Consider the following 27,410-nt stretch of genomic DNA (forward strand, 5'->3'; position numbering starts at 1 on the left):
TGGAAACGCTCTTGCATTCATGGTACAAAGGTTCACCCCGCTGAACTCAAAAAAGGACAAACATCCAAATTTAAAATAAAACACATTTCTTCTAATGCTTATTATTTATTTCCTTAGTGAAACAAAATGCTGCAAGAGAAAAGGGGGTGGGTGGGAATGAAAGCAGCAGTGTGCATCTTATTTTTTTAAAAAATCCAGGAAGGAATTGGGGGGGGGGGCATCCTTTCAGAAAAGGCTGCCGTATACTTCAAGGAATGATATGTAGTACTTACCGAAGACGGGTCTCAGGTCATTCAGTCTTCTAGGATATGTTATTATTGGTGAGTCTGGCCACTCCACCTGGGAAGAAATAGCAGGCTTCTGAGCCAAAAACCACTCAACTGTGCAGTACCAAAGTGGAAGGGGAGACAGAAATGCGTTATTTAGATGCAGGAAAGATTGCTGCGCAAGGATTTCAGAAGATACTAATCTAATCAGAGGGAACAAGAACAGACCCAGCTCCCACCATCGCTCAAGAACTTGACAGCAGCCTTGGATGCAAGGAAAGCCAACCATGGACAATAAACAGAAGAAACGTTCTGATATTCCAGCACCCCAGAATGATTTACAGACCTTTAGCCCAACTGCCTTTGCTTTTGATTTATCCATAAAATGCAGGATCTTTTCACCCTTCCATCCAGTATGGCTTTGAAAGTCACTGCTTTTATCAAACAGACTGAGGTCCTAGACCTTTAGCCCGGTGCTCTGAAACCAAATATTACAAGCTTGTATCTGGCGAAAGAAGCCTCTTGTGGCGCAGGGTGGTAAAGCAGCCGGCATGCTGTCTGAAGCTCTGACCATGAGGCTGGGAGTTTGATCCCAGCAGCCGCCTCAAGGTCGACTCAGTCTTCCATCCTTCCAAGGTCGGTAAAATGAGTTCCCAGCTTGCTGGGGGGTAAAACGGTAATGGCTGGGAAAGGCACTGGCAAACCACCCCGTATTGAGTCTGCCATGAAAACGCTAGAGGGCATCACCCCAAGGGTCAGACATGACTCGGTGATTGCACGGGGGATACCTTTACCTTTGTTATCTGATGAAAGAAGCTTTGGTTCTTGAAGGCATATCCCCTGAAAATCTTGTTGGCCTCTATGTTGCTACCGGACTCAAACCTAGTTCAAAGCATGCTTCTCTCTCCTGGCAAAGCGAGTGGGACTTAAAAGGACCTAGTTACAGTTAAATTGGCCCCTATGCTTGGCTGCTATAGTAATAATAGATTAAAGTTATTTCTCAAATGGCCATCATCTTATTGTCATGCACAATTAAATTCACTAGCAGCATTTTACTTTAAAAGTATTATTTAAATGTATTTTGTAAAAATACTTGAAGTGTTATTATTGGAAGACAAAAGACACAATACATGCAATTATTTATTAGAAAATAATTTTTAAAAACCCCGGGCATCTGTTGTTCACAAGGTCAGATGAAAATCTGGAAGACGCTTGTCCATTAATCTATAACAACCTTTCTCAACTTTTTATCTAATGAGAAACCCCTGAAACATTCTTCCGGCTTCAAGAAACTCCAGAAGTAGTGAGGTTGTGCAGAAGAGCTGTGGATACGCCCACCCAGGGTCCCTCACCTTCCCAACCCTCCTGGCCCATTGGTGGCCATTTGGGCAGGTCATATTACCCAATAAATGTTTAACAAATTGGAAAAAAAAATATTAAAAAACGAATTAACTCCCACCCATTTAGGAAACCTTTCCAAGGCTATCAAGAAACCCCAGCATTTCATGAAACCCTACTTGAAAAAGCCTGATCTATAATGAACAAGGAAAACTATTGTAGCAAGAGCTACAATAACACAGAAATAGATCACCAAACCATGCATTAATAAAGGCAATTCTTAATCCTTCTCTGAGCACTGGTAAAATAGATGCAGACATTCAACTGAATTTGAGTCCAATGGCACCTTTAAGACCAACATATTCAAGGTGTTAGTTTTCATGTGCATGCACCCTTCCTCAGACTTTCAACTGAGGTTCAGTACAGTCGTTAGCATTGGACTAACATCAGTTAGATTTTCAAGACCCCCATTAAACCATTAAGCCAACTGGATGACCTTAGTCTTGGTCTCTCTGTCTCCATATTTCTCTCTCTCACCCACACATTCCCCCTAACCATCCACACAGAGTTGCTATGAAAATATAGAAGAGGAATTAAAAAAACACGTGTGTAACCCCAAACCTTCTTGGACAAACCTAATTAATAAATTAATAAAAACCTAATAAATAAATAAATATAACCCACAAGTGTATATTAATCTAAGTATTTGTTAATGGCATTGTTTGATTTAAAATTCTTCTATGTTCTGGTGTAAACTTTGCAATGAGGATGTCTTTTAAATATTCTCTTATTCCATTTTGTGAAAAAGATGCCTTTTATAGAGTCCTGAGTAATCATTGGTAAATTGTACTTGTATATTTTTTTTCTGCATATGTGACTTCATCTTCCTTCTTTATACATGTTATTCCTCTTTTTTCTTTCTCCTTCCAAAGACAGAGTGCCAAATATCTGCCAGGTTTATTTGCATGTTCACAATGTCTTTAATTTTAAAAAAAATTCTGTACCTCTTCCATTTCTAATACATCTAATATTTTTTTTAATTGTCTGATTTCTACTAGTATATCTTTTGTTGTTGTTATGTGCGAAGTCGTGTCCGACCCATCGCGACCCCATGGACAATGATCCTCCAGGCCTTCCTGTCCTCTACCATTCCCCGGAGTCCATTTAAGTTTGCACCTACTGCTTCAGTGACTCCATCCAGCCACCTCATTCTCTGTCGTCCCCTTCTTCTTTTGCCCTCGATCGCTCCCAGCATTAGGCTCTTCTCCAGGGAGTCCTTCCTTCTCATGAGGTGGCCAAAATATTTGAGTTTCATCTTCAGGATCTGGCCTTCTAAAGAGCAGTCAGGGCTGATCTCCTCTAGGACTGACCGGTTTGTTCGCCTTGCAGTCCAAGGGACTCGCAAGAGTCTTCTCCAGCACCAGAGTTCAAAAGCCTCAATTCTTTGACGCTCGGCCTTCCTTATGGTCCAACTTTCGCAGCCATACATTGCAACTGGGAAGACCATAGCCTTGACTAAACGCACTTTTGTTGGCAGGGTGATGTCTCTGCTTTTTAGGATGCTGTCTAGATTTGCCATAGCTTTCCTCCCCAGGAGCAAGCGTCTTTTAATTTCTATGCTGCAGTCCCCATCTGCAGTGATCTTGGAGCCCAGGAAAATAAAATCTGTCACTATCTCCATTTCTTCCCCTTCTATTTGCCAGGAATTGAGAGGGCCAGATGCCATGATCTTTGTTTTCTTGATGTTGAGTTTCAAGCCAACTTTTGCACTCTCCTCCTTCACCCGCATCAACAGGCTCTTTAGTTCCTCTTCACTTTCTGCCATTAGAGTGGTATCATCTGCATATCTGAGGTTGTTGATATTTCTCCCTGCAATCTTGATCCCAATTTGTGACTCCTCTAATCCCGCATTTCTCATGATGTGCTCTGCATACAAGTTAAATAGGCAAGGCGACAGTATACAGCCTTGCCGAACTCCTTTCTCAATTTTGAACCAGTCAGTGATTCCATGTTCAGTTCTCACTGTTGCTTCTTGACCTGCATATAAATTTCTCAAGAGACATATAAGATGCTCTGGTATTCCCATCTCTTTAAGAACTTGCCACAATTTGTTGTGCTCCACACAATCAAAGGCTTTAGCATAGTCAATGAAGCAGAAGTAGAGGTTCTTCTGGTACTCCCTAGCTTTCTCCATGATCCAGCGTATGTTGGCAATTTGATCTCTAGTTCCTCTGCCTCTTCGAAATCCTGCCTGTACTTCTGGAAGTTCTCGGTCCACATATTGCTGGAGCCTAGCTTGTAGGATTTTGAGCATAACTTTGCTAGCATGAGAAATTAGTGCAATGGTGCGGTAGTTTGAACATTCTTTGGCATTGCCCTTCTTTGGGATTGGAATGTAAACTGACCTTTTCCAATCCTGTGGCCATTGTTGAGTTTTCCAAATTTGCTGGCATATTGAGTGTAGCACTTTTACTGCATCGTCCTTTAAGATTTTGAATAGTTCAACTGGAATGCTGTCACTACCACTAGCTTTATTGTTGCTCAGACTTCCTAAGGCCCATTTGACTTCACATTCCAGGATGTCTGGCTCCAGGTCAGTAACTACCCCATTGTGGTCATCAGGGATGTTAAGCTCGCTCTTGTATAGTTCTTCTGTATAATTTTGCCACCTTTGTTTAATCTCTTCTGCTTCTGTGAGGTCCCTACCATTTTGGTCCCTTATCATACCCACCTTTGCATGAAACGTTCTCTTCATATCTCCAATTTTCTTGAAAAGATCTCTGGTCCTCCCCATTCTATTGTTTTCTTCTATTTGTTTGCACTGTTCATTTAAGAAGGCATTCTTATCTCTTCTAGCTTTTCTCTGGAATTCTGCATTCAATTGGGTGTATCTTTCTCTTTCTCCCTTGCCTTTCACTTCCCTTCTCTCCTTAGCTATTTGTAAAGCTTCCTCAGACAGCCATTTTGATTTCTTGCATTTCTTTTTCTTTGGGATGATTTTAGTTGCTACCTCTTGTACAATGTTGCGAACCTCCGTCCATAGTTCTTCAGGCACTCTGTCTATCAGATCTAATTCCTTAAATCTATTTGTCACCTCCACTGTGTATTCGTCGGGGATATGATTTAGTTCATACCTGAGTGGCCTAGTGCTTTTCCCTATATCTTAGCAGGCTTTTTAAAAATGTTGTTATTCCAAATTTTTTCTACTAATATCTTGGTTTGTTCTGGGTTTTTTTTTTCTTTTTGACAGCAGCTGCTAGTGAGATTCCTCTGAAAGCTTTACTTGCTTTCCAAATTGTAGGGCATTCCTTCTATAGTATTTGATTTAAAAAAAAATCTTCCAAATCTTTTTTTACACTTATCACATCACCTTGTGGTAAAAGAGCATTGTTTAATTTCACCTTTCTCTTGGTTTTTTGTTCCATTGCCAGACTACTTCTACAGGATTATGAACTGCAAATATTTTTGGTTGAATCTTGGCTTTATCTAGATTCATGGTTAGATTTTGTTTGATATCTAACACGTCTATTCTTGAATACTTTTGACACGTACCAGAAAAGAATGTGAACTCTTTATATCTCTGTGTTTAATCCTCCAGGTGTCTTCTAATGTCAGCTTTTCCAAATATTGGAATACATTTTTCAGTAATTTCTCACATTCAAGTTTTCTGGATATAACCTTTTTAATATCTAAAAAAAATTCACTATATCATTGACCTGAAATTCTAGCATAGTTGTGTGTGTGTGTGTGGGGGGGGGAATTCTCAAAAATATTAACTTTGACATTGTTTGTCACATATATTGTTGCTAGTGTACACACCTTGCCTTCTGGAAGTCTCATTTTTAAATTAAATATCTTCCCTCTGGATCTCTTAATTCTTACTTCAAATGGTGAGCTGTTTATAAATAGCTACTCTGCACTTTTTATTTAAGGATGAAGCAAGATGTACTTTACAAAATTGTTACTATTTAAACTATGCTCATGGTTCTTCCTTGTAGGTTTCTTGTAGGCATGAAATGTCTGTGTTTTGGTATTTAAGACGGTTGAAAAAATCTGTATGTTTCATAGGAAAATGCAGTCAATTCATGTTTACTGATATGATTTTTAATTTATCCATTTTGTTCCAGTGTTGATGCCATGGCTGCCTCTTCTCTTGAGTTTGAAGGTGAACTTTTCTGTCGCTTGACGATTTGCCTTCAGTTCCTCTATATGGCTCTTCCATTTCAGCCAATACCCTGGTTTGTTCTTCTGTTTTAATTACTTTTCTTGTTTTTGGTAACAATACCTCTATTGTGAATAGTATTTTCCAGTAGCATTTTATTTCCTGTTCTTGTAGAATCTCTCAAAAAGCCAGAATCTTTCCTTTTTCTTAACACACATTTTGCTACATCCTGAAAGATCTGCACTCGTGTTTCTGCTACTTTAAATGGAGTCTTTGTTTCTTTAATACTGTGTTTTGTGTTTTTTAATGAGTGAAACAAACCAGTAGCACATCAAAGCAGCTTATTCGTAAATGCAAATATTGAATTCACTCTAAATATCTGATCAATGTTGGAAAAATCTTCAAATAATCCCACAGGAGTTGGGGTGATATATATATATAGGATGATATGAAATCAAATGGTGAATATCACTGGGCTGGAATACAATGTTAAGCATGAACCGAATATGGAAAAGCAAAGATATCAGCCTTAATACAAAGTGCTGCCTAGTCAATGCCATTATCCTCCCCATTGCAAGCTACAAATGGGAAAGCTAGACCCTGAAGAAAGAAAATAAGAGGAAAATGCTTCTGAATTATGGTGTTGGATAAAAATGCTGCAAATACCATGGACAGCCAAAGTTACCAACAAGATAGTTTTAGAGAGGAGCAAACCAACTATGTCATTAGAAGGGAAGATATTATGGCTAAAGCCCACTTACTTTGGGCACATCATGGGATCAGACTCATTAGAAAAATCATTAATGCTCGGCATGGTCAGCAGCAAAAGGAAATGTGGTCACCAAAGGATCTGTTGGCTCAACATGATCAAAGCCGATACAGTGATGATTATCATGATCATATATGGTTATGTTATCTTGCCCTTCCCAAAATGGCCAATGATGGGTCTGGAGGGAGTGGGAAGGGGCAGGGCCCTGGGTGGCCGTGTACACAGCTATGCTTTGCAACCATATTTTACATGATGGTGCCACTTCTGGGGTTTCTTGAAGCCTTTCTCAATGGCTTCAGGACTTTCTCAATGGTAAATATGTTGAGAAAGGCTGGCCCAGAGTCTTCTCATTATTTTTATATGCTGGAAATGACCAGAGAAGGTAATCTATGAAATAATATTAGCCTTCTGTGTGCTGGATCTGCCAAACTGCACTTTTGTTGCTGTGTTACACCAGAGCCAGAGCTCCAAACCCTTCAAATAAACACCCACCAGGCAAAAGGGAGAACAACTAATTATTAGTCCACAGAGAAGACAAAAATGTGTGCAGTGAAATAAAATTTACCTGGAGAATAAGAATTCAGATTATTCCATCTGTTTCAAATGTTTCAACTCTTATTTATGTTGAGGTTTTCTTGGAGGAAATTGTTAAATTAGGCACAGTTCATTAGTATATCTTTAAAGTGACAAATCTAAATTCTCTGTACTTTTTGTAGTCTGTAAATTTTCAGAGATTCTCTTATCTGTGAAGTCAGATGCTGATTGGAAACTGCCAGCCCTCCAAGATAAATTATAATTCCAAGGTGGATCATTAAAACCAAGCCAAGAGGAGGGCAACAAAGATGGGGAGGGGTTTGGAGACCAAGACATATGAAGAAAGGTTGGGGAAACTTGGTCTGTTTAGCCTGGAGAATGAGAGGGGATACATCTTCAAGTATTTAAAAGGCTGTCATATGAGCAGAGTTATTCTCACTTACCCTGGAGGGACGGACCAGAACCAATGGGATGAAATTAATTTGAAAGAAATTCCATCTAAACATCAAGAAGAAGTTCCTGACAGTTAAAGCGGTTTCTCAGTGGAACAGGCTTCCTCGGGAGGTGGTGGGTTCTCGGTCTTTGGAAATTTTTAAACAGAGGCTAGATAGCCTTCTGACAGAGAAAATGATTCTGTGAAGGCTCAAGGGGTGGCAGGTTACAGTGGATGAGCAATAGGGTTGTGAGTGGCCTGCATAGTGCCGAGGGTTGGACTAGATGACCCAAGAGGTCCCTTCCAACTCTATTATTCTATGATTCTATTATTCTACGATTACAGATTTCTAAAAATGAGGATTTGGTGTTTCCTTTAAGGGACACCAGGGTTGTGACACAGAGGCAGACAATAGCAAACCATCTTTGAATGTCTCTTGCCTTGAAAACCCTATGGGTGGAGTCCCCATAAATCTGATGTGACTGGACAGCAAAAAAACAACAACAACCAAAACCCATGGGATATGCTGGGAAAAAAAAACATGGGTGAACAGTGCAGTATAGAGTATAATCGAATAAATTTCTCCTTTCCAGATTTACTCTTATTTTGCTACAATTTCTGGACTTCACCAATTTGTTTTAAATTTTCTTAACCATTTAGGTATTAACAGCTCTGTTAAATTATTGGAACAATGCACTTCAGAATATTACTGTTTCCCTAATTAGTGTGACCAAGACCCACCTCTCCCGGTGTTTTTTACAATAATCTCTGCAGTCAGCAGGCATGAGAAAGTGAATACTGGGGACCAGGCCCTAATTTCTATCCTTGGAACAGCAAATTTCTGCCATATTCCAGAATTCTTGAGCAGGATACTTGGAGTTGGATTCAAGACAACTATAGTCAAATATCCACTCAGTCGTGAAGATCATCGGACAAACCTTGAGAAAGTTACTATCCTCAGCAGCTACCCCAAAGAGTGTTTGGGAGGACAAAATGGCATGCTACCCTGAGGTCCATGGAGGAAGGGTAAGACACAAGTGAGGCACCATAAGCAAATGAGCAAAGGAAACGTAACTTACCATAAGTTATCACAGCACGCCATGGAAAAGGCTAACGTCAAAACAGCAACGCCTGGCATATTTTCTTCCTGATGCTGAATTGTTCCTCCTTCCTTAGTCCACCACTGACCAAAACAAAACAAAAGTGAGTCTATCACAGTGCAATAGAAGTTAGACTTGGGAAGGGGGGGGAGGTTTTTCCACACGGAACATATTGTGCCGTCAGAACCTTTGCACTAAGTTGAAGCATAAACTGAAATATAAAAGATCATTACATAATCCAGTTTCAAAAATATGTTGACGGCTCAAGAGGCACACGTTGTACTGCAAGATGTCATAAGATAATATGCACTTCAGCCCAGACATATATATATATATACACACACTTTCACAAACTATCTTGAGGTGAGCTAAGGATACATTTGCACCCAGCCATGCTCTCAAGCTGGAATGTTAACAATAGAACAAAACTTGTGTTGAATGGCTGAGTTAGGGATCACTTAGCATTTCCAGAATGTTCCAAAGAGGAGCCATGCTGGTCTGCATTAGATCAGTTACATTTGAGTTTAATAACCCCTCAGAGGCCAAGAACAATTCCAGGATGTAAGCTTCTGAGAGGCACGGTCCCCTTGATGAAGGACATCCAACAAAGGGAACTCTGGCTCTCAACAGCTCATACCCTGAAACTCTTGTTGGTCTCTGAGGTGCTACTGTATTTGAATTAACTGTTATGTCTGTGGGCATTTGGGCACTGATGCAAATGAGGGCTTCTGCCAGCCAAGGAACTAACCAATCAAAGGAACCCGATCGCTCTGCTAGAGCCAATCCGATTGCTCCGCTTAGGAACAACTACTTTGGGAAGGCATGTTCTGAGAAAGATGCTCACAGCTTACTTTGTAAACCTAGAAGAAGAAGAAGAAGAAGAAGAAGAAGAAGAAGAAGAAGAAGAAGAAGAAGAAGAAGAAGAAGAAGAAGAGTTGGTTCTTATATGCCACTTTTCCCTACCCGAAGGAGGCTCAAAGCGGCTTACAGTCGCCTTCCCATTCCAGAAGTATGACCAAGGAGTGAAAGTCTTCTGGACAGAGACTGTGACTCTATAATCCAAGGTTGGCCAAAATGTGGCTCTCCAGATGTCCGTGGGCTACAATTACCATGAGCCCCTACCACCTTTTGACCATGGAGAAGCCTCTGAGAATTTTTTTAGGCTTCAAGGACCCCAGAAATAATGTCAGCTGACCACACTTCCCTGCCACACACCCCAGAAGTGGTATTAACCACCCACAACTCTACTCCTTCTTTTGCTCTCTCCCCCTTTACTACTCCTACCAAAACTACTACTGCGATGGCTCCACCTCTTGTAGGCCAGAAAGAAGGGCAGGAGCTGAAAAGGCAGCCCAGGCTCCAGACCCTCTTATGACAAACAACTCCCTCCCCCTTTGATTTTTACCCCCACAGCTTACCCCCCCCCCCCGGTGCAGAGAGCCACTTAGGTTTTGGAGAGGCTCCTTGACACTGCCACAGTGAGGCTCCAGGGTGAGTGGTTGGGCCTGGATGCCTTGGCTCAGCAACTGGGGGGGGGGGGAGTGGGATTCTCCATGAGTCATTGCCCTTGTTTGTTCTAATAACAGGTGAGTGCCTATCAACAGGGCATCACAACAGGCACAACTCACATACAAGGGAAGGGTTTCTGGGTATTTGGTGACTCCACAATGTGCAGAAAATATTCATCTCCCGTTCTAAGAACAAGGAAGAGGAAACGGCCCTGTGCCTATGCACAGCAGCGAAAAATGTTGGCAGAAATTGCGTATAACTGGAAGTCATGCCATCCAATCACAGCTGACTTTGGGCAACGCCATTGGGTTTTTAAAGCACATGAGCCGCAGAGGTGGCTTGCTCTTGCTTTCAAAGTCTTCTTTGGTGGTTTCCCGGCTAAACTTCCCAGATTGGATGGGGTCAGGCTAGACCCTACAAGTCCACCACCGCCCCATTTTAAGGCAGGGGGAGAAGAAAAGAAAAGGGGGAGGAAATTGGCCAGTTCTAGTGCCTAAGAACTTGCAGTTTCTTGGAGATGAAGATTAACATCAGGGGACATGTGCTGTGAGGCAGACTATAATCCCCTCCCCAACCACAGCCAAGGATTTTAAAAGCTTTTATGGGCTCCATGAAGCCGAAAGAATCCTGGCAAAGAGGTTCATTAGGACCATTCCTAATTAACTTCACTCAGCTTCCCAGGATTTTGCAACCTGCAAAGGTCTGTAAAAAATCTTGCGACATTCTAGATTGGGGGGGGGGGGGATTTCAATCCCAATTCACCCCAGATAGTGCTGTGTACAAGGAACTTCCAACTGCACTTAGCTTTTCAAGTCTGAAGCCAAATGAAAGAAGCTAGATGCAGACCAATGGCACTAGAAGAAGAAGGAGAGTTGGTTCTTATATGCTGCTTTTCTTAACCCGAAGGAGTCTCAAAGCGGCTTACAGTCACCTTCCCTTTCCTCTCCCCACAACAGACACCCTGTGAGGGAGCTGAGGCTGAGAGAGCCCTGAGATTACTGCCCGGTCAGAACAGCTTTATCAGCGCTGTGGCGAGCCCAATTTCACCCAGCTGGCTGCATGTGGAGGAGCACAGAATCGAACCCGGAATGCCAGATTAGAAGTCCACACTCCTAACCACTACACCAAACTGGCTCCCAGCGCTAGACTTCTGAAATGCCATGATCTTGTACAAGAGCACTGTCAGCAATCACGTCCCATCCTGCCAGAAACTCCCCCACCCCTCAAAAAAATTATAGAAATTTGAAAGTTGGTTGAACTATTCCAACATCAATCTATGACCTCAACTGCAAAACCGTTTATGGAAAATAGGTTTAGGATTCACACACACAGATTCTGGAAATGTACAAGAGAAAGTTAAGGCAAAATTCATGAATTACCTTTCCTGTTTGACTACTGTTTGTTATTTTACAAGCCACAAAGCAACAAACAAACTCGTCTTCAATGCAGAGACCAGAAGGCAGGCAAGTTACCTGTTTCCATGAAGCACACACTTCTTACCCCATGATACACCTATGGTCAGCGTGACATAAAACAAGTATCTCTCTGACCATGAAGGTGACAGAAGGTACACTTTTTAATCAACAATACTAAGGTGATAAAGTCTAAAAGACTCAAAAGCATTGCTAAAGTCTAAAAGGCTACCACAAAGCATTTCATGGGGGAAGCAGAGCTCCCCAGCTGGAAGAGCGCATACGCACCCCAGGTTCTTTTTCCTCAAGATTCTTGTTTATACTGGGGCCATCAGCATACAAAGAGATTTGCCAGGTAGCAAGAGAAAACACCTGAAGGCATTTACCGTCAAAGGTTAGACAACAGAGGTAGCAGAGCCAGGGAAGAGGAGAGAGCAACCCGCCATAAAGATGAACAAGTACCAGCCTTTGGATCTCAAACTCACAACTGCCCCCCCCCCACGCGTACATAGTCTGCATACATACTTGACTTTGCCTTGCTCTTCATGCCCCCTTGGCCTCCCCCAAAATAGTTATTAAAAAGTGAAGCCAGAGGCAATCTGGGCAGCGACCGGGAAGCATGGAGGAAGAAGAGCAGAAGGCCATTCCAGGCAGAGTTACTCCAGACAAGCATGCCAACTTCTGCACAGGGCTGCACAACTGTTCCCGGCTAGATCTACGCCTTTCAAACTGACTTAACAGGAACAGAGCTAGTCAATGGGCTTTCACAGCTGGATGTGCCTGTGCAAAACACACCGGGAAATCTACTCCTGAAGCTCATCGAAAGCGCATCATCCATGCGCGGCATGCAGACCCTGGTCCCTCCAGGGCTCCCCGAGAGCCCTGCAGCCTCACCTCTTGCAGCACATCCCTCCATGCCGTTTAGATTCCCCTTCTAAAGAAAACCGGGGTGGGGGTGGGGGGGGGGTGAGAGAACAAAGTATGCATGTGTGTCCCCCCCCCCCCTCCGGGTCTTGTATGTTTGGCAGAAACTTTAGACAGGAGCCCCCCCCCCCGGCTCTGAGTGGGTCCCCCCGCCCGTCAAGCCGGCGCCCTCCCCCTCCCCCTTTACCTGCCCGGCTGGGGGCCCCGCGAGGCCAGGCGGCGGCGGCGGCGGTCTCGGGGAAGGGGTCCCCCTGCCTCCCACCCGCGCTGGGCCCTGAGCTAGTGGCGCTTCGGGGCCAGGGGTCGCCCGGAGCCAGGCAAGGCAAGGCAAGGCAAGGCAAGGCAAGGCAAGGCAAGGCAGGCAAGGCAGGCAGCGCCCGGCTCCGGCAGGCGGAGGGGCAGCCGGGCTCTGGTGCGGGGAGAGGGAGGCGGCGGCCGGTACAAACCGGTTGCAGCTCAGCGCGAGGGTGGCGGAGCGGGGGTGGCCGTGGAGAGCCGAAAGGAGGAGGAGGAGGAGGAGGAGGAGGCGCGGAGGGCCACCCGGACGGCTCGGGCGGACTGGCCGGCGGGCGTCGCCATTGCAGCTCTCCGCTCGGCGTGAGGCTTCAGCAGGCAGGTGGGCTCCGAGGGATGCCAGCCTCCAGGGGGGGCCGGGATGACAGCTCCCCTCCCCGCTACAGAGACCGGGTCCTCTCGGGAAGATGGTGCTTTGGGAGGTGGATCCTAGGGAGGGAGGCCAGCCTCCAGGGCAGACCTGGGGATCCCCCGGACTGACAGCTCACCTCCCCGCTACAGAGATGGGTGTTTCGAAGGGTGGGCTCTATGGGGTTGTGCCCCACTGGACCCCCTGGCCTCCCTAGGCTCCATCTCCAAATTGCGAGGCCTTTCCCCACTGGGATCTGGCATCCCTGCCTTCCCATCCCCCATGGAAAACTATTTATTTGGATTGGGACAGGGTGCCAGGATGCCAGCTTCCAGGCGGGAGCTAGGGGTCTCCTGGAATTAAAGCTCATCTCCAGGCTAGAGAGATCAGTTCCCCTGGAGAACATTTTGAGGGTTGACTCTATGGAATAAGAAGAGTTGGGCTTTATGCCCAACTTTTCTCTACTCGAAGAAGTCTCCAAGCAGCTTACAATCACCTTCTCTTCCTCTCCCCACAAGAGACCCCCTGTGAGGTGGGGGGGGGGGCTGAGAAAGCTCTAAGAGAACTGCTCTATGAGAACAGCCCTAAGAGAACAGTGACTAGCTGAAAGTCACCCAGCTGGTCATTGCTGCCGATTGGACCACTTAGGAGGTTCTCAACCTGCCAACCCAGCTTCCCTCAACACTGCATATGAACACCAAGATAGCAGTTGTGCCATGACAGGCATTAGTGGTCATGGTGGGCCTTACATATAGGGTTGCCAATCTCCAGGTGGGGGCTGGAGATCTCCTGGAATCATCACTGGTCTCCTGGAGATTGGTTCCCCTGGAGAAAATGGCTGCTTTAGAAAATGGGCTCTGTGGCATTTATACCCCAATTAAGTCCCTCCCCAATGAGACTCTTGTGGCACAGAGTGGTAAGGCAGCCGTCTGAAAGCTTTGCCCATGAGGCTGGGAGTTCAATCCCAGCAGCCGGCTCAAGGTTGACTCAGCCTTCCATCCTTCCGAGGTCGGTAAAATGAGTACCCAGCTTGCTGGGGGGTAAACGGTAATGACTGGGGAAGGCACTGGCAAGCCACCCCATATTGAGTCTGCCATGAAAACGCTAGAGGGCATCACCCCAAGGGTCAGACATGACTCGGTGCTTGCACAGGGGGTACCTTTACCTTTACCTTTTAAGTCCCTCCCCAAACCCCACCTTTTTCAGGCTCCACCCACCAAAAAAATCTCCATCTATTTTGTAACCCAGAGCTGGCAACCCTAAAATCCAATGACTGCAATAAAATCCAATGGTTCCAGTGCAACAGAATTCATTGCAATAAAACCACAGCACAATTTCAAATGATGGGCAGGCACAGCCATACACATATCTCTGCCTCACACTGAATTTTTGTTCTGCTGAGGAGGGTGCACCTTGCTTTCTAGAGGAGGTAGGGACACCCTCCCCCCCCCCCATGTGCCAGTAAGGATTGGAATTCCTCAACTGCTGCCCTTCCAGCTGCCCTTGATATAAAGGCTATGGCTGGTCAGCCTATACCCTTCCTGTTGGATTTCTTGCATCCTTACATACAGGCACTCTGCGTTTTAGAGGGAGCAGTGCATGCTGGGATAATTCTGTTATTTAATTAATTATTTTATAATTTAATTTCTAGACCACCCTTCCCTGCCAGCGGGCTTGGAGTGGTTTACAACATAAACCTGCATGAAAACCAATTTATGTTTTGTCAGTTAGAGTCCGTTAAAGTCCGTTAACAGAATCTCTCTCAGTCAGCCGGTGCCTCTGTTTCTGCATACTCCTGTTTGAGACAGATCCAGTGTCTCAATAAGTTACTGTAACCAGAAGAAGCATCTTACGAACAAAGTTTACCTCAGCAAGAATGCATGAGGTTGAATCGATATTTATTATTACAATTTGACCAAATGAGAAGAAAAGAGCAAAATCCTGTCAGCCGGACAAGAAATCTTGTGTTGGTTGACGGTGAATGTAAGCAAGGAAGCAATGTTTGTTTCCTAAAGAAAACAGAAGGATCGTTTCAAGAAGTGGAAAGCAGCCAATACAGCAACATTGTCTCAAAACAAAACTTCCCCACTTCCTCTGCCAGGGATTCTGTCACAGGACTTTATTCTCATATTCAACAAGGATAGGGGCTAAATCATAAACCCAGCCCCAAATTGAATCTTTACAACATGAAGTCCCTTCTAACCACCCCCCTTCTCAGGATTTCCCCTCCCCGCAAATCTCCAGCTGTTTCCCAATCCAGGCCTGACAACCTGGCTGAGAGCCCTGACGGAACTATCAAAGTTCCGCAGGGTCTGTAACACAGAGCTCTTCCACCAGGTCTTGGGTTGAGGCCGAGACTAAGATCGACGGGCCCCTCTCAGGCAATGCCCTACCATCGAGCAAACCCCTTGGTGGATGGCTGCAGGTGGGAGGAGAGATTTGGCCATCTTTTGTGTTGGATTATGCTCAGTTTTATGGGCTGGGGTTTTAATGGTTTTTATGTCTGATATAACCTGCCTCGAGTCTTCAGAGAGATGTGGGGTAAAAATCTGGTAGGTAGATGATAAATGGATGGATGGATCGATGATAGATAGAATCCAATGATTTCAAGAGTACAATAGTAAAGGTAAAGGTAAAGGTATCCCCTGTGCAAGCACTGGGTCATGTCTGACCCTTGGGGTGACGCCCTCTAGCGTTTTCATGGCAGACTCAATACGGGGTGGTTTGCCAGTGCCTTCTCCAGTCATTACCGTTTACCCCCCAGCAAGCTGGGTACTCATTTTACTGACCTCGGAAGGATGGAAGGCTGAGTCAACCTTGAGCCGGCTGCTGGGTTTGAACTCCCAGCCTCATGGGCAGAGCTTTCAGGCTGCATGTCTGCTGCCTTACCACTCTGCGCCACAAGAGGCTCCAGTACAATAGTACAATGTCCAAAGATGCAGCTGTGCAGATGTGTCTAGGGGAGGGCGGGACACCCCACATAAGCATTTGAACCAATTGGCTGCTGCCCTCCTGCAATTTGAGATGAGGATATGGATCATCAACCTATACCCTTCCCTAAGGTTCATTCATCTGGCCCAATTTATGGTACTATAGTCACTGTTTTGTAATCTTCATTTGTCGAGTTTGGGATGAACCCCATCACAAAGCGAATCTTGTTTGAAAGCAGTGGATCCTATATTCAGTCCATGATTGCCTGCTCTGGGAGATTTGGGGAGGGTGAGCGCAGGGAGGGTGAGGCTTGGAGAGGGGTATAAAGCCAAAGAGTCCACCTTCCAAAACAGCCATTTTCTCCAGGGGAATTGATCTGTCACCTGGAGATCAATTGTAATCAGAGTAGATCTCCAGCCACCACCTGTACGTTCCTTTACATTGTTTGCCTCTCATGGGATTTTTTCATGGCCCACCTGGAGGTTGGCAATTCTAGCAATGCGGTTATTATATTAATACATGACAATCAAATGTAGGAGGGGCTGAGGTAGGGTTAGTCACATCAATTCCAGCAGTACAAGGGGGGGGGCCTGGTGACATCACTTCCTGTGGCATAGATGTGGGTGTGGCCTGGTCATATCCAGAGGGAGTGCTTGGGTGAGATCACTTCCAGGGGCGTGGCAGGGAGGTGTGACCAGTTGAAAGTATTTTCAGGGTTCCTCAATACCAGAGAATCATTTTAGGGGTTCCTCTATAATCAAAAGGTTGAAAAAGACTGGAATAAAAACTGCATCACTGGATTCAAGACTGTGAGGAAAGCTAGATTTGTATAGGCGAGGATAGTTACATCAGTTCCATAATTGCTAGAACATAATTGCTGGAACTGACTTTAAAATGGAGGATGTAGCTGGCCATTCACTGCCCAAACGTTGCATGTTGGTGACATTGTGAAATCAGTTCCTAAACTGCACCTGCCTGCAAATCTCTTCTTCTAACATAGAAATTATCCTCTTCCACCAAGTAGACAGATGTGTATGGTTGTGCAGACGGTTTGTCACCTCAGAGAACTGAATATTTTGGATAATATTTATTCAAATCCTCCTACAGACTTGCTTTTTCTCTGTAGTGAGAGGTGATGATGAGGCTTAAAACTGCACAGATATTGTGTCCCCCAAAGCCCTTTGCGTGCCGTATCAGAGATTCTTAAGCTGGAATGTGCCTGAGCATTATGCAGCTTCAGTCTTTCCAAAGACTTGGGAAGGAGGAAGGAGGATTGTTATGACAGGAAATTTAACAGGATTTCTGTACTTGTGAGTAAAGGACAGTTTGCACATGCTCAGAGGGCACACACTCCTTTGCACAAACAAGCAAAAGCAAGACGATTTGCAGTTAAATACTGATCGGGCTGAGGGAAACTTTTTTTTTCTGTTCCTGCTCCCATCTTCCCATGTCCTCCCTATTCCTGAGGCAAATTTTCAACTATTATCTGGGCATTTCTGCACATATGTAAAAATAGCGTTACGCCAGCTGAATGGCCCCGGCCCCGCCTCACCTTTTTCCTGACTCACTCTTCTCTGCCACCTTTTTGCACTTCTTACCCTCCACATGCCTGAAGGAAATGGTGAGAGAGAGCAACACATTTACACGTGACTCTCTTCTGGCTGTCAATCAAGCCAGGCAACCAATCCCCTTTCTCAACATTTTAAAGGGCCCACAATGCCCGCTATTTTTTTTTTAATCACTATTTTTCCATTGAAACATCTGTGCATCTAATCATAGATACATTGTTCTTTTTTATTACCACCCCTTATGGAATCACGTCTTGTTACTTAAAAAAAAATCTCGTTCCTGATTTTTGAAAGGGGGGACTTTAGAGAGGCGTGCTCTATGTGACAACTTTTAGGAAAAATAATTTTTGGCTTTGCCTTCATTCTTTTATGCTTTTTTGTTGCTCCAGGCAGTTCTCTTTATAAACAACAACAACAACAAAAACCTGTCCCCGGGAGAAGAGAGAGGAAGGCAGGTGCAAGGCAGGACATGGGAGACAGAGATAGCACTTCTTTGCCTCCATACCTTTCTTTGGCTGATGGGCTGCTGCTTGCTCTCCATTAGATAGTGCTACATAGGTTGATGAATCCACTTTTGGGGATTCACCAACTAGTACTTTAAAATGGAGGATGTAGCTGGCCATTCACTGCCCAAACGCTGCATGTTGGTGACATCATATGAAGGGGCTAGAATATAACAACAACAAAAGGTAAGCATTTCACTATTTGTAACAGGTGCGGAAATCCCCTCACTTTTCACAATGTACATGTAAGGAAAGTAACAAAAAAGACAGGAGCAAAGGCCCCAGGAAGAAAAGGTGATGGGACATAACAGAAGAAAATTAATTTTGTCAGGAAGGAACTAACTGGATCATCTGCAGTGATCTTGTACCTCTGCCCCAAACTGCTTGTACATTCCATTATATTTCCTTATATCTCTGTAAGAAACAAGGCTTGAGACTTATTTTTTAAACAAAAGCTAGGAATTCTGGGTAAGGCATGGCCTACTATGGGTGGATCTCAATCTCAAATGCTCCTCTGTAGCTACTGGCTTGTAAAATGGCCTTTAGCTCACAAATACATACGCTTCAATAAAGCCGTGGGGTGCCACAAGACTCCTTACTGTATTTGCAGCCATTTCCTTTAGGGCTTGAAGAGCATAATGTTGAAAAGCGGTTCATAGGTTACAGCCCATCTGGCAGGAGTTACGAACCACTACCACGGCATTCATATAATCATAACCAGCATAAGTCGGGGGGTGAGGTAGGGATGGGGTGGGGATCAACAACTGTGTGACATCACTTTCAAAGAAAACCTGGAAGTGATTTCATGCCTCTGTAGCAATCACTGGAAACTCTGTGGTAAACTATAGAGTTTCTGATGATTCCTAGAGAGGCATGACATGTGGGATTTACAACTGTTCCACAAGAAGTACACTGTCAGCTGAAACATTCCTGGGTGTGCAAGCAGAGGAGTTCTATGCACACCATATTGTCCTTATTTTCATCTATTGAATGTATGTGACACTTCCTACAAATAAGCCACCAGGAAACTTTCCTGACAATGTAGCTAGGGAAGAGAAGAACATACGCACATGCTAACAGAAACGAACAAACAAAAAATACAGTTAGGATTTTTAAAAAAATTGTAGACGTCACATTTGCACATGTCTTTCAACACTTGACAGAAAGATCCCCTGGAAAAACATGTAACTCCTCTAATTACACACCCAGAATGTGTCAGCTAACAATAAATCCAGCTGTACTAATTGTGCAACAGCAGTAATAGAAACAGCCGCCACATGTACTACCCGGAAATGGGAGAAGTCAGTGAAAGTAAAGTTGTGCATTAACATTTGGGCTTAATCAGCTTACCCAATGACCAGGTTTAGTCACATGGTTTAAAAAAAGAGAAGGCCCTTGTTCCTGTGCTCAAAGAAATCCTAGAAAAAATATAACTGTAAGTTTGGCGGTTCAGAATGAACCTCGGGAGCTGTAGGCTGTGAAAAGGCAGGCTGTGTTCTGGATGCTGATTTAATGTTTGTGTGATCATGAGCATAGAAGAAAAAGAAGAGTTGGTTTTTATACCCCACTTTTCACTGTCTCAAAGCAGCTTACAGTTGCCTTCCCTTTCCTCTCCCCACAACAGGCACCCTGTGAGGGAAGGTGAGGCTGAGAGAGCCCTGGTATTAGCGCTCGGTCAGAAAAGCACTGTCAGGGCTCTGGCAAGCCCAAGTTCACACAGCTGCCGTGGCTGCATGTGGGGGAGTGGGGAATCAAACCTGGCTCACCAGGTTAGAAGCCACTGTTCTTAACCACTACACCAAGCTGGCTCTCCATTTACATGCACATGCAATAGAATCAAGCCCTAGCCATCCAGCCCCTGCTCAGAAGTTTACCTTCCGGACACTGGGGGGGGGGTCTGAAACATGGAGTATGCTGAGATGAATGCATCTGTGTGCACAATACTTACAACGTTCAGTCTTTCCCCACAGGTCAAAGCAGGGGTCATGATTGGCCAAGAACATGTGCTGGGAGAACAGGGATGGTTAAAGCAGTCAAAGTCTACAATATCATATAAAGCAGGGGTAGTCAACCTGTGGTCCTCCAGATGTTCATGGACTACAATTCCTATTTGCTGGCAGGGGCTCGTGGCAATTGTAGCCCATGAACATCTGGAGGACCACAGGTTGACTACCCCTGATATAAAGCGATGCTCAAAAGTCCTTACATAACATTACAAGGCAGGTTTCTTTCTAGGCCTCAAATGTATCTATATTACTGAGAGGATGGGGCAGTGGAAAATAACTAGCTAATCCAAGTTTACAATGCTTTATCAATTCATTCTGAACCATTTAAGGGGAAATCCTTCTAAACATCCAGAAAACATATTTTTCTGACCTTCCTGGTGCAGCGTCATACAACTGGTGAGGAGACAGCCATGCAGCATGGCATGCAGAACGATGGAATTATAATCTACTTATCTTAATATAAACTGCACACAACCAAGAGTAGTCTGTACTCTGTGCAGTTTTTTTGCACAAAGCACATAACATTCTACAGCTGCTGTTCAGTCTCTCTCTCCCTCAATGTTTCCTTTATTCTTATCCGCTTCCCCTAGGCCTGATAACACTTCAGTTTGCAGGAAATTGTTTTTTGATTGCCGGCATAAATTGTCGGCTGTTAATTAAAACCTCTTCTATCGCTAGACGTTCTCCCTCACCGTACGGAGTTTTCAGAATTACTTTTTCGGTGTGTGCTACCACTGTTTCAGTTCCATATATAACCCCTCGTGTCCCAAGGGCCAGGCTCAAAGTCTAGAGCAGGGGTGGCCAAACTGTAGCTCTCCAGCTGGCCATGGACTACAATTACCATGAGCCCCTGCCCAGCTGGCAGGGGCTCATGGTAACTGTAGTCCATGGCCAGCTGGAGAGCTACAGTTTGGCCACCCCTGCACTAGAGTAATGTTCATAAACTCAGAAATGCAAAGCCAATTTATTTAAATACAACAGAAAACAACTGCGGGAACCACTGGTACTCTAACCGTTGTCCTAGAACAGAATCCTACTCACAGTCTGTTTTGCAGAAGGCACAGGCAGCCTTACGTGTTCTTCCAGAGGCTAAGCCTGGAGCCAAGTCCCCAATGGCAAGAAGACCTTATTGCAATAGCAAGGACTCTTCCTATGAAGATGCTGGATGAGTCTTCAAGCTTGCTTGTCGTCCTAAGAACAGTTCCCCTTTCTCCCTGAGGAAAGGAAGTGCAGCAGCTCAGAAGGGTGCTGACTTCAGCACCGTCAGTGAGGTGTTCAGCTGTCAGCAATTCTTGCTCTTCCACTCTTCCCTGCTACCGCAGCTCTCCCAGGAAGCACTGTTCAACTCTTCCCAGCTAGCAACTTCAGCTCTGCCCTTTTCTGCACTTTTGGGACCCAAGCTTGCAAAACAAGCTTTGCCTTTCAGAGAGGCTTATCTTTAGTCCTCATCCACCCTCCTCACCCTTTCAGCTAGCCCAGTCCTGCTTTATACTCCCTCTCATTGTCATGGTGGCTCTTTCAAAAACATGCCCCAGTGAGCCTTTGCTAAACATGCAAGTGAACACAAGCATATGTACACAGCAGCTATCTGCACGTCCGGTGTGGCCTAAGGGCCATCTAAGTGTCTGCGGTCTACTAATCAGTCCTAGGCTCCAAAGCCCTTTTACCCCAGGATACATTTACACACAGTTCCAAAGGACGCTTACTCTACTGAACTTCTACTGAAGTCAAAGGGTAATAAATATATTTAGGAGCAGTCAATGGACCTGACTTTCAACAAACTTAAAGGAGCCAGAAATCCTGAAATAGACAGAGGCTGAAATGCTTTTGGTTTGTTTGTTCATAGATTCCTAGAATGTGAATTCCTTAAAATATGGTTTTAGGATAGGGATACCTGTCCCCAGGTGGGAGCTGAGAATCCCCTAGTTTTATAGCTCATCTCCAGACTAAAGAGATCAGTTCTCATGGAGAAAATGGCTGCTTTGGAAGGTGTTCTCCATAGCATTATACCAGGGGTAGTCAAACTGCGGCCCTCCAGATGTCCATGGACTACAATTCCCAGGAGCCCCTGCCAGCATTCGCTGCCAGCATTCGCTGGCAGGGACTCCTGGGAATTGTAGTCCATGGACATCTGGAGGGCTGCAGTTTGACTACCCCTGCATTATACTCTACTGAGGTCCTTCCTTGCACCAAATCCCGCCCACTTCTGGCTCCACCCTCAAAGTCCCAGGTATTTCCCAACCCAGAGCTGGCAACCCCATCTTAGGATGGATACACTGGTGACCTACAAGGCAGCCTTAATAACTAGGGCTGGAAGACTTGGGGGGATGGAGTCTGGGGAGGGTGGGATTTGGGGAAGGGAGGGACTTCAGCAGGGTATAATGTCACAGACTTCACCTTCCAAAGCAGCCATTTTCTCCACGGGAACTGATCTCTGTCAGCTGGAGTATCTCTAGGACATTTCCAGCCATTACCTGGAGGTTGGCAGTCTTATTAAAGCTGACTTTTTGATTTTGTTATATCTTCCTTATATTATATGGATTGTACAGATTGGGTGACCTCTGTATATATTTTGTGACCCAGCAGCTGATTCGGCTCATTCAGTCCTGCTCCTTTGAAAAGTGAAGAATACTTTTGGTTTTAAAAACAGGGTGGTGGGATGAGAGAAGGCTTCCGGGACATCAGTGCACAATAACAAACATGCTTTTAAAATGATCAAAACAGAGGTTTGTAGATATACCAGAGTGATATGTCAACGGCCACATTCTGACAATCCAGGTTGTAGTCTGACTGGGCTTTTGACCCAGTCCCAGTTCGCATGAATCCCTCCCATCTACACTGAATTTGATTTCCATTTTGATTCTGGACGCTTTCAATTTTCCCTCTGCAACATACATGATTGATCTGGAGTGACCCTATCTTTCCCCCGCGATATCCAGAAGTGGATATAACCCTCGATATTTGAAAACCTGGCATCAGGAAGTGTGAAGACTTTTGATTTTTTAAAAATTAACTTCCTTCTCCTTGCCTGGTAGCAAAGCAGTCTTCCCTGATTGGCCAGGGCATCAGTTCAAAGATTTCGTGGTTCCCGGTTGTAAGGCTTGTCTTAAAATGACTGTGCTCCAGAAGCCCTAACTTCTCTCAGCAGAGATTTGCCTCTTGGATTTATTCCCCCACCTCTGCTGTCTCCAATCCCCCCCCCCATACTTCAAGAAAAGGAAGAAAGAAACTCCTGCTGCACTTGAAATTGTAGTCCACAGACATCTGGAGAACCACAGTTTGGCCATCCCTGGTCTACAGTGACCATTAGGAGAAAGCGAGCAATTTCCCAAGTCTGTAGTTAATAATTCAAAGAGAGTTCAGTAGCTACGTTATTCTACTTGTCCCACCCTTCCTGTTTTCTTCCACTGACCGAAGGAATGGCTAAGCTGAAAACTTGCCAGGTGAAAAGATGGCAACTGAAGGATCAGTTCCATTGAATCCTTTGTTATTTCAGTTCCGCTTGTCGGACTTGAATTAACGAGTCAGAGACGGCCATCTCTTACCCCACAAATCCAAGGGAACGGGAGAGATTCGGGAAGGAAATACTAGGGGTGGCGCTCAAAGTCCATTATGCTCTAAGTCCACCAACAGATCTCCTGTAAGAAAAACAGTGACAGTAAGCAGAAGAGGAAAGATAAGGAAAATAAAACATCAGCTAAGATTAATTGCTGTGCAGGAGTTGAAAGGGCAAAGCCCTTCCTACTAAACAACATCTAAAAGTAATGTTTCGGTCACTCCTTGGGTGGATTATAAAATACTTGCCACCCCATGGTCCAAGTGCTTATACTTGTGCCAGATGGGAAAGTTGAAGAGAGTCCTGTTGGCTGACAGACAAGGAAACGAGACAAACCATTGTACATCTTTCCTAAATGATTAGGAAAATAGCTGCTCCCTCGGACTCTTTGTTTTTCAGTCACTCCGAGGAAACATTAATACCATTCTCTGAGAGCAGCATTAGGTAATACTCACTCATCCTTGGAGGGCTCTCCCACGTCTTTTCTAGAGGTGTTGCCAGATCCTCCACGAGATTTAGTCGTTTCGTGTCTTGGTGTCCCAATAGGAGTACATTCGAAGGATGGGTTGTCCCTGGCAGTTTGGGATTGCAGACTAAGCTTGGCCCTTTTATAAAGGACCCATCATTCCAAATCAACTCAAAACTGCACTAAACCTTTTGTTTTTTTAAATGTCACTTTATATCAACAAGGCAATTAGTGTAAGTATGGACGGTTGGTTTTGTTCTCTAAATTTGTAAATTTCCTTCATTTGGGTAAATGTGAGTTAACTATTCCCCCCCCCCCTCCAGCAATCATCGGCTCCCCAGCTGAAAGCCATATTTTCAGAATGTTATACCAACAGTATTGTGGTTTATTTATATTGATGATTTCAAATTATGTCACTTTGCATTGCTGTTAGCCATTATATGGCAGTGGTTCTCAACTTGGGGGTCGGGACACCTTTGGGGGGACGAACGACCCTTTCACAGGGATCGCAGCAGGGCAAGCAGCTTGGCTGGGGGAGGGGGGCGCCATCCTCACAACAGCCTAATGGGATAGATTGAGATAGAGTATTTTTTCTGTCTGGAGCAGTGGAAAACAGCGAGATCAGCATGGCGGGACAAGAGGCAGAAGTGAACTGAGAAACCCTGGGGGGAAAACAATTTATATACAATCATGAACAATGGATCTTCATGCTATTGGTCAGTTTTGGTTTAATTTCAGTGAAAGAACACTTGCATAATTTTATGGTTGGGGGTCACCACAACATGAGGAACTGTATTAAAGGGTTGCGGCATTAGGAAGGTTGAGAATCACTGTTATATGGTATTTAACTGGCTTGAGTCACACTCATGTTACTCTACATAGTTCTAGGCATTTTGATCAGCATTCTGACCTGTGGGAGAGATGGAATCACCCCAAAGTTGTCAGCCCAACTAAGCTGCCCTAGAAGAACCAAGGAGAACATTGGATGGGATGTGTTTTGAACAACCGTCAAGGATTGCTGGGGGCCAGCCATTAACAACCTGCTAAGAGAAAAGCTCTCCTCCTCTTGGTAGGTAGAACTTTTTAAATAGCTTGCACGTTTCTTGAGGATTGGAAAAGTTAAGGTTCAAGGTTCATTCAGGTAAATCCTTTGCTTGACTAATGCTTGGGCCTTCTTCATATTTTAAAGTCAGGAGTAGGGTTGCTAGCTCTGGGTTGGAAAGTATTGGGAGACTTGTGGGGGGCAGGAAGGCACCACAGTGAAGTGTATGGAGTCCACCCCTCAAAGCAGCTATGTTCTCCAGGGGAACTGATCTCTGTTGCTTGGAGATGAGCTGTAAAATTGGGGGAACCTCAGGTCCCGCCTGAAGATTAACTAGCATTGCCAACTCTGTTTTGGGCGGGATTTGGGGAAGGGAGGGACCTTAGTAGAGTAGAATGTGATGGAGTCCATCCTCCAAAGCAGCCATTTTCTCCAGGTGAACTGTTCTCTTTAGTCTGGAGATGAGCTATAATTCCAGGGGATCCCAAGGTCCCACCTGGGGCCCGACATCCCTAGGATTCCCGGCTGAAAATCCAGTCCATTTCTTGGTTTATAACTTATTTTCCATTTGTTCAGGAATGCACTTTTCAATTCTAAAGAGGCAAAAGAAGATGGATCGCTAGGACAAGTTTTCCACCAGAAGTTTATGGCTACAGACCTCACAACTGCTGACAGCGACAAGATAATCCACTCCTATTGAGCAGTTAAAGGAAATGCCACAGCTGGATGTCAACCTTGCTTTGAAATTGCTCATGGCCCAAATCCAAAAAGCTTAAGTAGCAGTCTATACAACCTGGATCCTGGAATTTGCACACACCTCTCTGGATAGACAGGTACTTAATCTACATGCAGATTTATGTTTTGCTGACTCAGTGAGCATTTTATGCTCTAAGTCAGACAAGTTAGGGCTGCCTGCTCTGGGTTGGAAAGTCCTGGAGATTTTGAGGTGGGTGGAGCCCGGGGAGGGCAGGGTTTGGGGAGGCCAGCGAGCATGAGGCCACAGAGTCCACCCTCCAAAGTAATCATGTTCTCCAGAGGAACTGACCTTTGGTCATCTGGAGATCAACCGTACTAGCAGGAAGTCTCCGGGTACCATCTGGTGGGTGGCAACTCTGGACAAAGCCTTCTGTTTCGATGACTCCCTTTTCAGCTTGAGACTGTGCCGCAAGAGTTCGGAGGCCAGAAATAAACCAGTCTGCCTCTTGTGACACTGGCCTTCTGAATCCAGGCAATGAGAGCAATAATGTAAACTGGACACAGTTTGTGAACTTCTGAATTTCTTCACTGTGAAGAAAAACCTTCTCCTTTGGGGACACAGTCTCATCCGAAACAGTCCTTTGCAAAAAAAAAAAAGTAATCACAGCTGATTTCCCTTTGGCAAGATCATATTTTTGCGCTTGCTGATTAAATAAGTCTTACATGTCCATGGGACTGCTAAGCTACAGGGGAAATTCCACTAAGTAACACTCATGTGTGGGAAAGGATTCAGTTCCAATAAATAAAATGTTGGCAAAAATGGGGAGGACTGATTACTCCTGAATGGGTAATACTGAGGGAAAAAAGGGAGCGGGCTGTTCCGTATGATAATAGGGCTGCTAGGTCCTCTCTGGCCACCAGCAGGGGATGGATGGGTAGGGGTTCCAGATCCAGGTTGAGAAACACCTGGAGATTTGAGGATGGAGAAGGACAAGAAGAAGGAGAAGAGTTGCTTCTTATATGCGGCTTTTCTCTACCCGAAGGAGGCTCAAAGTGGATTACATTCGCCTTCCCTTTCCTCAGTGAGGTATAATGTCACACAGTCTACCCTCCAAAGCAGCCTGTTCCAAACTTTTGACCATGGAGGAACCTCTGGAATATTTTTCAGGTTTTGAGGACCCCCATAAGTGGTGGCATGCCCCTTCAGAGAAGTGAGTGTGAAAGTAAGATGTGGGAGCCAGCCAGCCCAATCAATCAATTAATTGTTTACCATTACTAAGCCTATAGAGCAACATGGGAAGTGGGCTCCAGAGTCATCGAAAGGCATCAGCAGCCATTCTGGTAAGAAAGCCTGGAGCCTGTTGAAAAAACTAAGCACAAGCCCACCTGTGCTCCAGGGAAATCTGGAGGTAAAAACCAAACTAGGTAGCTGCCCGACTGGTATACCTTTCCAGAATAACAATGGATCGAGATTTTATGGTCAGGATAAAAAAAAGAATTCCAGATTTTGAAATGCACCTGACCTGATGACTGAGCTGTTGGGATTTCAGTG

At 44.8% G+C, this 27,410-nt stretch overlaps 1 protein-coding gene and 1 long non-coding RNA gene across 6 annotated transcripts in view; one reads left to right on the forward strand and one right to left on the reverse strand.

The window, feature by feature from the left end:
- SLC16A9 (solute carrier family 16 member 9) overlaps window positions 1-21,685 on the reverse strand; it is a 46,138-nt gene extending 24,453 nt beyond the window's left edge. Inside the window, exons 1-3 of one of the 5 annotated variants that reach the window (XM_077350657.1) lie at window positions 21,140-21,685; window positions 8,582-8,685; window positions 273-339 (exon numbers count right to left, since the gene is read on the reverse strand). The gene's annotated coding sequence lies outside the window, so the exon portion shown is untranslated. The other 4 variants (XM_077350660.1, XM_077350656.1, XM_077350658.1 and 1 more) reach the window with 4 other exon arrangements.
- LOC143843899 (uncharacterized) lies at window positions 12,942-26,678 on the forward strand. The gene is made up of 3 exons (XR_013233731.1): window positions 12,942-13,063; window positions 25,003-25,189; window positions 25,739-26,678. It is a non-coding gene; the product is annotated as an uncharacterized LOC143843899 (long non-coding RNA).
- Window positions 26,679-27,410: the final 732 nt, after the last annotated feature.

Source organism: Paroedura picta, chromosome 8 (assembly GCF_049243985.1).
Source record: "Paroedura picta isolate Pp20150507F chromosome 8, Ppicta_v3.0, whole genome shotgun sequence".
Taxonomy (NCBI): domain Eukaryota; kingdom Metazoa; phylum Chordata; class Lepidosauria; order Squamata; family Gekkonidae; genus Paroedura; species Paroedura picta.